This window comes from Odocoileus virginianus, chromosome 34 (genome assembly GCF_023699985.2).
Source record: "Odocoileus virginianus isolate 20LAN1187 ecotype Illinois chromosome 34, Ovbor_1.2, whole genome shotgun sequence".
In the NCBI taxonomy this organism is placed as follows: Eukaryota; Metazoa; Chordata; class Mammalia; order Artiodactyla; family Cervidae; genus Odocoileus; species Odocoileus virginianus.
Window position 1 is genome coordinate 29,715,466 of NC_069707.1, and position 12,502 is coordinate 29,727,967.

A 12,502-nucleotide genomic window follows, 5' to 3' on the forward strand; every position below is an offset into this window, starting at 1 on the left:
TTGTGACCCCATGGACTGTAGCCTGCCAGGCTCCTCTGTGCATGGGGATTCTCCAGGCAAGAGTACTGCAGTGGGTTGCCATGCCCTTCTCCAGGGGATCTTCCCAACCCAGGGATCGAACCCAGGTCTCCCACATTGCAGGCAGATTCTTTACCATCTGAGCTACCAAACCAAGTATTTGCCCTATATTTCTTTATGAAATGAAAGTATTTACCTTATTTAACCCTGGACATGGCCAGTCAAATGATTTAACACTTTTTATTATCTTCTGGCACTTGGTGGAGGGTTGAGAGATAGCTGGATTATGGAAAGAAATGAAATTTTGGTCATTATTGATTTGGGATATAAATAAAGACCATAAAATCCAAACTGTAAGAACAATTTGAGTTCAAGCAACTGGACAGTGTTTATGCTACATGCAGTCTTCATCACACAGTCTGCTCTGTCATTTGCACAGAGAATAACCTGAATTCCATCTTCTCTTTCCCCAAACAAGGACTGATGTTCAGTTGACATGAATTGGTAAGACATACTGATTCTGAAGTACTGAAATATTTCTATAAGGGTTAATATAGCCACTATCCAGAGCCTTCTGAGTGTCCTCTCCCTCCAACCAACCCAGCTCTTCCTGCCTGCCCCAAAGAGCTCTTCAAGAACTCTGTACAATCTAAAAGCAAAGAAGTGAAATTGGAACAGTAGGAGCCCCAGACGAACCTGCCTGGGTCCTACAGACAATGCCTTGTGTTCTGTGTCCCTGCTGTTCAACTGGTGAAATATTTTGAATTATATCTACCTAAAAGCACATTTCTTTTCCCAGGGAATTATATTCCTTGCATCTAATTACAATAAAAGTAAACAATTTTTTTTTTTTTAACTGCTTACTTTGTCTGGAATCCGAGTGTGATGTGTCTCTGCCTCTCAGTCCCGCCTCTCACTAGGTGGATTATTATCTCAGGCTTTTTCATGTGATAAGAGATAGACTGCTGATATTTCCTTCGGACACTTCCCTAGCATCTGCTATTCAAAAAGAAGAAAATTCTACCTCCCAGTTTCAGTATGAAAAGATTGCAGAGAAGGATTCTGATTGGTTCTGATTAGGTCACGTGCCAACTCTTGGACCAATCACCATGGCCAGAGGCATGAGATTTTAAACAGTTGTCTTTGCCTGAAAGTTATATACGATGCTCTCCCCATAAAGCTGAAAAGTTTGCTATTTCCTTTTGAGTTTAATTAGGACCATGTTCCTATAATGCATTAATATGTATTTCTGGATTATATTCTCCATTCTCAGTTACTTATTTTTCCTTCAACAACACGTCAGCTAATGATGCAAAGTACTGCTATCCATGGGCAGATTACAGCATTTCTGGAGAGTGTGGGATCACTAGGGATAATGTTGTTTGCTGGACTCTCTCTGATTCTAATTCTTTGTTTTAATATTATTAGTTTTTTTTTCAAATCCCCAGAATTCATCTGTCCTGAAAAAATGTCTTTTTCTCCTTCTCCACTGACACAGATTCATAGTAATGATTATATTCCTCTGTCTCAATTGTCCTGAGGTCGCAGTGAGTCTTCAGATTTCAGCAGTTTTCATAGGACTTTCAAACATCTGCAATTCATTCTCAATCCCTTCTCCCATCTCCCACAGTTTCAGTACCTCACAACCCTAAACATAGTAAGAGACTTACTAAGTATCTATTTATTAGCTTTGACTCCCTTCTTGTTTTCAGGGAACAGTTAAATCTTAGCATTTTCTTTATAAAACATGAAGTGAGGGAAAAAATAGAATACTGAAATAGAAAGCATTACCAATGCAGCACAAGCATCATTTGGAGGAAAACTGTTTTTGCATAAAATTGAAACTGACTGTACTGTGCAATTTCTTTTATAAGAAGATTCGAGGAAGAAGCAGGAACATCAGGGAGTAGTAATAAGCCCCCATTTTGGATGTTAATCATCCTCCCTTTCATTTAGCACTTGCAATTTAATTAAGGAATGTACACTGTTCAAATAATGAGACTTTCATTCAGTCTGTATCATTGCAATTTAAATGGATTTTCTAACAACTGCCCTTAAGACCATAAGATTATTTTAAGAGCCCTGTGAGGTTGTTTTTTTTCTTTTCAGTTTATCTAATGGAGGTAATACACAGTTAGGGATGAATGTGACTGGATTGGCAAGCAGAGGGAAAATGTAGTGGGTAAAAACAAATGTCACTTGATCATTTGTTCATTCAACAGCCTAAGCACAGCACACTGTCGATGTAGGAGCTCCAAACTGTCATAGCAGAACCCAAGGAAGGAATAGCCTTGAATCTGTGATGTGGTTGAAAGGCATGGTGGGGCTTCCCTGCCCCAAGCTCTTCATCTCACAGATAAGGGCAGCGAAATTAAGTGACTTCCTCACATGACTACAGAGCTAGAATGAGACCCCTGTTCTCCTAAATCAGTTCATTCATTTCTGTAGAAGATCGTTTCTATATCTTAAATGTTTTTTCTGTTCAGTAAATTGTGAGGAAACCCAAATAACTTATAAACTGACTGTTTCACTCCAGAATAACAGGTGACTCAGCAGTGAAGAATCCATCTGCCAGTGCAGGAGACGCGGGTTCAATCCCTGGGTCAGGAAGATACATACCCTGGAGCGGTAAATGGCAACCCACTCCAGTACTCTTGCCTGGGAACTCCATGGCCAGAGGAGGCTGGTGGGCAACTGTCCATGGGGTAGCAAGAATCAGACACAACTTAGGGACTAACCAGCACCACTAAACCAGCACCGTACCTAGATTATCAAGGAATGTAACTGTTGTATGAAATAATAAACCTCTGACACTATATTACATTTGGGGCAGGGAGAGAGATGGATCTGAAGGATGATAAGGTAGCATTCCGACAGCGGATGCAGAAGGCACTTCCACTCTACATTCTAATCTGGGATAACGCCTCCCAGCGCCCCCTCCTGGGTCTGCGCCACCCCCGGTCACCTCCCGCCCTCCTATCCGACGCCCCCAGACCACCAAGGCCCCATTCTTTTCATGCTTCATTGTTTTCCCTGACCTTCACCCAGACACAGAGAGCTTGAAAACAAAATATTAAATTGTTAAAAATCACTGGTGAACCTACATTTTTAAAAAAGCTCCCCTGGGTTTAGAAATGCATGTAGAAGATACGCCTCCCCAAGTTGCCCTCTGTACGCAGTGCTCACTTCTCTAATTGATGCTGCCTTTCCCCAGGATGTATTCTAACCCATCCAGTTCAGTCACTCAGTCGTGTCCGACTCTGCGACCCCGCGGACTGCAGCGCGCCCGGCCTCCTTGTCCATCACCGACGCCCAGAGTTTACTCAAACTCCCATCCGTGGTCCTGTGTGTGTGTGAATCTGAAGTCAGTTGTGTCCTGGTGGTCCCTAATGGTGACAGCTAGCTTTAGCACTGTTTTACAGCTGTTGATTTCCCTGTTGACTCTTAAAGACGATGACTTCTTATTTTTTCTTCACTGTGCCTTAAATGGTATCAGGCTTTAAGCCAACAAAGAAATATTTCTTTGTAACTTACTATATGTTGGGATCCTGTGCTCTGGGGCCTAACAGTCAGCCTCTTTCCTTGGAAGCTTCAGCTCAAAGTCAAGGCCGACAGGAAATGGGGAGTCCATGGGCTTAGGAAGAGAGAACACAAAAGAAACTTTGTAAATGCTACATTAATGAATAAATGAGAAAACGGTGTCTTTCTCCTTGTGAAACTCACATTCTAGTAGGAGGAACAGACAGGTAAACCAGAGTGAATGGGTGTTTCCATTTCACCAAATAAATACCCTGGTGGGTCAACGGGTCCAGTGAGAAGTCAGACAGTGGCCAACTGTCCCAAGCGTGTGACACTTAGCAAAGCTGACCCAGATGGACAAGGTGGGTTGGAGGGAAGAGTCTGTATCCAGTTAAAGACTTAGGAAACCAGTCTTTAAGACATCTGCAAATTGAATGACATGGTGGAAGAACTGGATGCCCTGGGGGCATGATGGGAAAGGAGAATCCAGATCGTAGTGGAATTGGTATCCCAGGCCAAGGAGTTTAGACTTTACCATTTAGATGAGTGTTCGTCCATTTGTATGTCATCTGTTAGTGGGGTCATGAATCGTCAATGGGTTGCATGTTTAATAAGCATTTTAAATGAATATATTAGAATAGAAAATGTCAGGGCATTTCATGTAAAAAATACGTTTGGAGGTAGAGCAATTGTTTCAGTTATATCTCTCTACATTATTATATATGTGTATGCACACAGGATTTTCTTTTTTCCTTTTTTTCTCTCTCAGCTGCACCTGCAGCTTGTGGGACCTCGGTTCCCCAACCAGGGGTTGAACCCAGGTCATGGCAGTGAAAGTGTGGAGTCCTAACCACTAGGCCACCGGGGACTGTACGGGATTTTCTTATAGCACCTCCATCCTCACCAGGTTTGAAAGCCACTGCTGCCATAGTGGGGGGACCACTGAAGAGCTTAAAGCTGGGACAGATCAGCTTTTGCATTTGGAAAAATGCCTTGGTTTCAGTAAGAATGGATTAAAGGGTCAAGGCTATTTAGGGCTTGGCTTGAAGAAATCAGATAAAAGACAATGAAATCATGTTTCTCAGATGGAGAAAAAGGCTGTAGACCTGAAAGCTGCCTGATAAGACTGATCTGCTGACTCATTCCCCCTTTTCACCTGCAGTGCTACTCTTCTTTTTTTGGCCCGTATCATTTCTTTTCTAATCAATGACTCCTGACTCATCCAGTTACTTGTGTTTTAGACTGGCTCAAATCATCCTTCATACTTCACTGAAAGATACCCTGGACCATGCCACTCTCCTGCATTAAGTACTTCAGTGACCACTCAGCACCTCGAGACCCAGCCTTTCTATTAAGCTTGTTTCCGCCTTTTTGGCCCTATTTTCTTTCTTTTCTTTTTTTTTTGGCCCTATTTTCAATACATCCCATGCAGATTCTTATCTCTGTGTTTTGGCTTCTGTCATCCTCTCTGCTGGAAGTGTCTTCTCATTTCAATTCACCTGGCTTCCTTCAACTCAACCTTCAAAACTCAGTTTAACCATCACTTCCTCCAGGAAGCCTTCCTTGATTTCTCCCAATGGGAAAAATGGGCCAAATACCTCCCATTTTTTTTTCTGACATGCCACTTTATATAAAACTCTCTCAGGACTTGGAACCATAATTATAATAGTTAATATAGTAATCATGTGTTTACCCAGTGCCAAGCACTGAGTTTACTTGCACTGTCTCATTTAGTCCTCACAAAACCCTGATGAGATTGGTATTACTATTATCTTCATTTTATAGATGTAGAAGCTGAGCTTTGAGAAGGCTCAATCAGTTGCCTAAGCAGTGATGCTAGGCTTTGCAGCCAGGAAGTGTGGTTCTAGAGCTCTTGTTTTTAACTAATTGCTACATTAACACTTACTATGATGTGATAAGCCACAGGCTCCTGGGGCGGTACCCTTTGAAATGCAAGCAACCGCACTCAAAGGTCACTCAAGCAATTATATTTCTTTGTGTCTCCACCACCCAGCATGATGCCAGGTGGAAGAGTTGAACTTTTGTTAAAACCATTAAGTGCTGCAGTTTGCCCACCAGGTTAACTCCTGAGAAGTATCCATTGGATTTGGGAATGAGGTTTGTTGGTATCTCAGTATAAACTTGTTTTAATGGAATAAGATTCTTTGTCACATTCTTCCCTTTAGTCTCAGAAAATATAAAGTGATCTATAACATTTGTTTGGAGAAGGCAATGGCAACCCACTCCAGTACTCTTGCCTGGAAAATCCCATGGATGGAGGAGCCTGGTAGGCTGCAGTCCATGGGGTCGCACAGAGTCGGACACGACTGAAGCGACTTAGCAGCAGCAGCAGCATAACATTTGTTTACCAGATAAATTGCAATGGGTTGAAGAGTAAATGAGAGGTAAAGAGATGGAGATGATGTTTTCATGCAGCTTAGCTAAGAAGGAAAAGGGCTGCAGTGGTGGTGAAAGGGTTTTTAGAACCAGGAGGTTGGTGGGTGAAAAGGTGGTCTTAATGTGTTTAGTTAGTTTGATGGCTTTTTAGAGATATTGCAAGAACAATATGCTAGGAGACAGTAGCCAAGAAAGAAGTAAACAATTCTGGAACAGGGGAATATCAGAGGAGCCAAAGCATGTGTGGGTGGGTTAGCTGTGGCCAGGCTAGCCAGGTTCTTTCCGGGGCATTAGCCCAGCCTTGCCATTTTTGCTGTCTTATTTTTTCAATTCAAAAAGCAAATGGCACATACTGTTCCTTACAGATATTACCTGAAACAATTCCCTCCTACTTCCTCTTTTTGTCTTTTTTCTTTTAATTTTCTCAGTCCAGGAAAGACTAATTCAAACTAAAATCTCAGTCCCAGAACTTAAAGGACTGAGAAAAACTTCACCTCCATTTCCAAAGAATGACTCAGGTCAGTGACTTCTGAGCTGTGTCTATTTAAAGCTGGGTGGGTGGGATGGGGTGGGGTGGGGTCCTCAATTGGGTGGAAGAGGAAGGGGATTTACAGAGCCGAAGTCTAAGGACCGTGTTTGGTATTGAATCCTCACAACCTCATGCTGGTAGAAAGGGGAAGGCTGGCAGCTATATCAGGAGATACAGCTGGATCAGGAGATCAGGAGATCTGAGGGTGTTGGTAGCAGCACAGAACAGAACGGAGAGATGTGGGCGTTCTCATTGCTGCCTCTTCCCCCTAGCCCTCCCCACCACCCCACCCCTAGCCTAGGCCTGGGGAAACACAGGGGTAGACCCTGAGAAGCTAGAACAGGATGCAGCTACCTCGGTCAGTGCTGAGAAGAAAGGACCGGGAAGTCCCAAGGGTGATGGCATGAAAGGATGGGGAATTCCAGAAGCCACTCTGTCTTCTCATGGAGTCTACTCTGTGGAGCTGTTGCCTTGTAAGGGAAATAGTTATGCAGAGCATATGTGATTGAGGATGGTAGCAAAGTAGTGTTAAGATGTATAAAGGAATAAATATAGTTACTGTCAAAATAATCAAACAATTCCTACTTCTATTGCCCACTATTTGTAAGTCCTAAGGCCAGCCTCTGTGGAATCAAAAAGAAGCCTGAGATGTTGTCCTCGCCGTTATGCTCCAGTCAGACAGATGACACAGGATAAAAACTAGTGAGCATCAAGGTCCCATTTTTTTTTAATTAAAAAAATTACTTATTTATTTAGGATGTGCTGGATCGTCTTCGTTACTGCTTGGGCTTTTCTCTAGTTCCAGCGAGTAGGAGTTATTCTCTAGTTGTGGTGCACAAGCTTCTTATCACAGTGGCTTCTCTTGTTGCAGAGCACAGGCTCTCTCGGGCTTCGGTAATTGTGGCTTCCAGGCTCCAGAGGGCAGGTTCAGTCGTTGTGACACACAGGCTTAGCTGTTCCGAGACACGTGGGATCTTCTTGGACCTGGGATCGAACCCATGTCTCCCGCATTGGCAAGCAGATTCATTACCAGAGTCCCAGGAAGCACCAGAATGCCACAGTTTTATATAAGCAATAAACACTACAGATGTTCAAAGAAAATAAAGCTAGATGATGACCACAAACAGCTGAAGTGAAGAAATCAGATGAATATCACTGACCGTGTCTCACAGCACTGTTATATTTTAGGACTCAAGCTGTGAAGCAGCCCCAGGCACCAAAGGGAGAGGAATTTGCCTTCCAGGATCCTTCTCCTGAATTACATTAATGTCATAACCAGCCTGTTGGCAGGCACCCCTCTGGAAAAGGAATAGGTATGGAGATCTTTTTCCATAATCAGTTGAATTATTCAAATAATTTTACTGGGAAAGCTTGCTTGAATACATCTGAATTGAAGATCATGGTGGCATCATATAAACAAAGTCAGTTTTCTATAACAAAAAACACCCCTCCGGAAATTGCCAAAGTGTGTCCAACATCAAGTTCTCTTAGATTTAAAGGAAAAGACAGCTCTTCACTCCCAACAAACAAAAGGAAGGATGCTGCCTTGTGAATTCACAGATAAGTATACCTGAACACACTATAATGGTTCTGCATCAGTTGACATCATTATCAGCTAAACATATTAAATTAAGAATAATATCTGTTTACTGTTTTGTAATGGGAAAGAAGCACTAGTGGAAAATCCCTCAAAGCTGGCCAATCTCTTTAATCCCATCTGGTGATTTTCTAGTCAGGGATTATTGCTTGTAGAGATTTGTTTTTTCACATAAAGAAATTAACAAAACCAGGACAGACTGATTTAGCTAAGAAATTGGCTTAATACTTAGCATACACGTTGTTCAGCAAGAGTAGCTGCGAGGTTAAAAGAAAGGCCTTACTCTTTGACCCTGCTGTCTGGGGAGGTGATTGCGGCTTTACAAATCTGGTGCAGTTTGGAGACCAGGCTTCCAGAAGCCCCAAGTGAGGGAGTTCTTGACTCGTCCAGGGACAGAAGGATGTCTCAGCCCCAGTCTGTGTTTGTTTACAAGGCTAGCCACAAACGGGTGTGTGGCTCTGAATAAAACCAGGACCAGGTGGCCTCGGAGCCGGGCCGGCAGCCTGTATCCGGGCATTGATTTTTCTCACACACGCAGCTGCTCTCGTTTTCCGAGCGCCATTGTGACAGGTCTCTGCGGGGCTCCCCAAGCCACTCGCCGTCAGCGACTCCCTGCAGCAGCGCACTGCATCGCCTGAAGGAACACAATAGGCCGCTGGTAGCTGGAAGTCCCTCGGGCCGGGAGCGGCCCCGCACTCAGCAGTTTTGGAGGGCACCTTGCCGGCGGCGTCCGAGGCCGGAGGGAGGGCCGGGGTCCTCGCCGCCGTCCAGCCGTTCGCTCAGGCTCAAGCACACGTCGTCAGCCGCGTCACGGATCAGGCCGGGAGACCACTTGGGAAGCCCAGAGCAATGAAATGTGTAACGGAGTAGTGTGGAGGGGCGGGCGGAAGCCGGGATGAGGGCTTAGCCAGAGGGGATAAACCACTGCTAGACAAGGCGGGCGATTGCTGCCAGTCACCGTCCTGTTACCAAATGTACTACTTTGTCTATTTTTATAGCACCTTTCCGCCTAACGGCTCTGGAGAAAGGGAATAGTTATAAACTTTCCTCTCCACATCCGCTGTAGAAAGATAAGGCGGGTCCTAGTCACGCGTCAGTGAGACTCCGAGGGGGTTACTTTGTTGAAGGTCATTTGGAATCTGAGACCTTTCTAATGAAATGTCACCCCACCCACTCCCTGCCCCCGGGGCGAGGTGGTGTTAAGTCTCCAGACACTCCCTCTGAGAAGACTTGAGGAAATCATATATTCAGTGAGTTTACTTGAAATATAATAGATTCTAATAACCAAAGCCCCAAGGATATGACACATGCATCACAAGTAGATCCTGGCAAGTCACTGGGCTTTTTCCCTGGAAGACTTCAGCAGAATGTGGCTATTGGTTTCAAGTCTCCAACTCATTCAGCTTTACAGTTTAACTCTTTCCCCAAGAATCCCATAAAATTAAAATTGAGTCCTCCCACCCACTATGAGCCTGACCATTCTTCTCTGCTTTACTTCCCCCCTTATCATTTATTTAAATAATTTATTCCCTTAATAAATAAATGTATTCTTTTAGTCATAAGTCAAGCTCCATGAGGGTAAGTTTTGGGGGATCTGACTTGCAAATTTTCAATGACTAAATTATGCCTGACTCGTAGCTGGTCTCCAACAGTGAGTGATAAACCTGTGAGTAGAAGTTACTGGATTCTTTTTTAAGTTAGAAGATACCAAATCATTTTATTTCTACTTCATAGCATGCTATTTCAAACATACTGCACTTGAAAGAATAACTTCAAGGGTCAAGCAGTGATCCTTGAAGATGTAGGGTATATTTAACTAGGGCTTTATTTGGGCACCATTGTTTGCTTGGGGATTTTATTTGTTTATTTGTTCATTTTTAAAATTTAAATTTAAAGAACCCTTAGCAAGGCATGCACTCCTGGTTTGCCACAATCTCCAACACTCCCTATTTTTATACCCTAGTCTTAAGGCTTTACACGTTTCCTGTTCTTGCCAGCCTCTGAAGGCACTGAATTTGCCAGCTTTTATCCTAGTAGAAACTGACTTGCTTAAACTAAGATGTGTAGTTCTCCTACCTAATAATTTACATTGTGACTTTGGGCAAATTGCTAACATTTTCGGGTCTCTTTCAATTCTCAAATTATCAACCCTGAATATTCGTTGAACTGATGCTGAAGCTTAAGCTCCAGTGCTTTGGCCACCTGATGTAAAGAGCGAGCTCATTGGAAAAGACCCTGATGCTGGGAAACATTAAAGGCAAGAGAAGAAGGGGGCGGGAGAGGATCACATGGTTGAATGGCATCACTGACTCAATGAACATAAGTTTGAGCAAACTCTGGGAAATGGTAAAGAACAGGGAAGTGTGGAATGCTGCAGTCAAAGGGGTTGCAAAGAATCAGACTTGATTGAGCAACTGAAAAACAACAATGAATGGGTTGTTTGACAGCCTATGCTCAGTCATCTAAACCATTTTGGAAATTCTTAGCTGCTGTCAAATAAAATGACAATCCTTTATATGACTCTTAATCCCTATGATTTCTAACATACAAAATTTCACAGATCATTTGTATTCTCTGGAGTGAGATGTCTCTAAATTCTTGTCCCTTTTTATAACCCCCCTTTTTTTTCTATAACTTAATGAAAAGTTAGATTCAGTCACATGGAAATTCTTCCACTATACATTGAGCAACTGTAAGACCATATTGCATAAGGCTTCATCTAGATATCATGGTCCATAAATATGAAACTTATATTTCAATACACCTAGATTCTTAGGAAGGTCATACAAATTTATATGATGATAAATCTGTTTAAAATTCTAATCATAGTAACCCCTAAGTTAAATCTACTTGGCAAAAGAGACATTGAAAGTCAGCCAGAATAGATTGATATTAAAATAAAAGGTTGGCAACTAATCAGGAATGGTTACCAAACTTCAAGCTCAAATCTCTCTGAAGAATAAGAATAAAAATTATTTTCCATCTCTAATGAAACTTAGTACTTTTTAGATTGATCAAAAACACATTTGGTACTATCATCAGGAAGAAAGGTTCTACTGTAGTCTTTGAGAGTTTCATTTAGACTTTCATTACTGAATCAAACAAACACTTTGAATGCACCCACTAACATGCTTATGGGACCCCAGAGTACAAGAAATACTGATGGAAATCTTCCCAATGTTAAACATTAGGGTAGTAAATGTAAAAAGATTATTTTAAATGGCATTTAAAAGAATACCTATACATAAAACAATTAAAAGATCCATATGTAACCAAACAAAGAAATATGGTGACTTTATTTGCTTGAGATTCTTATATACTTTAAAAGAAATTATTCTTTAAAAAAAAATTGAAGAACAGGACACTATAAAAAGAAGGAGAACTAAGGCATCCATGATCTTAACAGGAAACATATCAGTTTCTATTCTGCCTGTTACTTTCTTGCTTTGTCTATAGCTTTGGCTATAGATAGTACATGTATTTTTACATTTGTAATTATAGTGATTGAACAATTCTGTATTTGGCTTTTTTCGTATAATTGCCTTCTAAACATTTTTCATGTTGCCGCAGGGTCCTCACAATATTTATTTTTAGTGATGGCATAATATTCCATCAAATTGCTTAAACATTCTTATGCTATTGCAATTTTAGTTTATTCTCAGTATTTAAAAAAAATTTTTTTTAAATCTAGTTGTCAGTATTACTGACTAAAATTCAGTACTATGATTTTATTTTTTTTCATCCTTTTAGTATACACTATTTTCACCAATTGTTTGACTGTAAAAGAATCCTCTGGAGTTTCAAAGAACATGAAAAAGACATATTAAATCAGGATAAATTTCAAGCACTTGATGACAAGTCATAAAGTACTCCACCACTTGTTAAAACTGCATGCTAGTAAAGCAGTAGACTCTGGATTCAAGATGCTGGGTCCTGCCTTTGCTTGACACGAGTATTGTGTGTTGGGGAAACTTGCTTCATTTTTCTGTGCCTCTGTCTTCTCATCTGCAAAACAGGATTAGTAATAGTACCTGTAAGACTATTCAGGTCTATTACTTACTATTCAGACTATTCAGTCTTACTATGTAAGACTATTCTGAGGATTAAACAAAACTCTGCCTGTTAAATACCTAGAACAATGTCTTTCGTATTTAAAGTGCTATATAAATGTTATCCTTTAAAATTATGTATTTATTTTTTTAAATTTTGACTGCACTGTGTCTTCGTTGAAGTGCACAGGCATTCTCCAGTTGTGGTGTGTGGACTTAGTTACCCCTTGGCATGCAGGACCTTATTTCTTCAACCAGGGATTGAATCCTCATCCCCTTCATTGGAAGGCAGATTCTTAACGACTGGACCATCAGGGAAATCCCATAAATTTTATTCTTTTAATGTTAGAATAGCTTTACTTTTTTTTTTCCTCTACAAAAATTCTACATGAA

General features: G+C 41.5%; 1 protein-coding gene across 1 annotated transcript in view; it reads left to right on the forward strand.

Annotated features, from left to right (window-relative positions):
• SGK1 (serum/glucocorticoid regulated kinase 1) overlaps window positions 1-12,502 on the forward strand; it is a 111,812-nt gene that overhangs the window by 32,459 nt on the left and 66,851 nt on the right. The window lies entirely within an intron of this gene.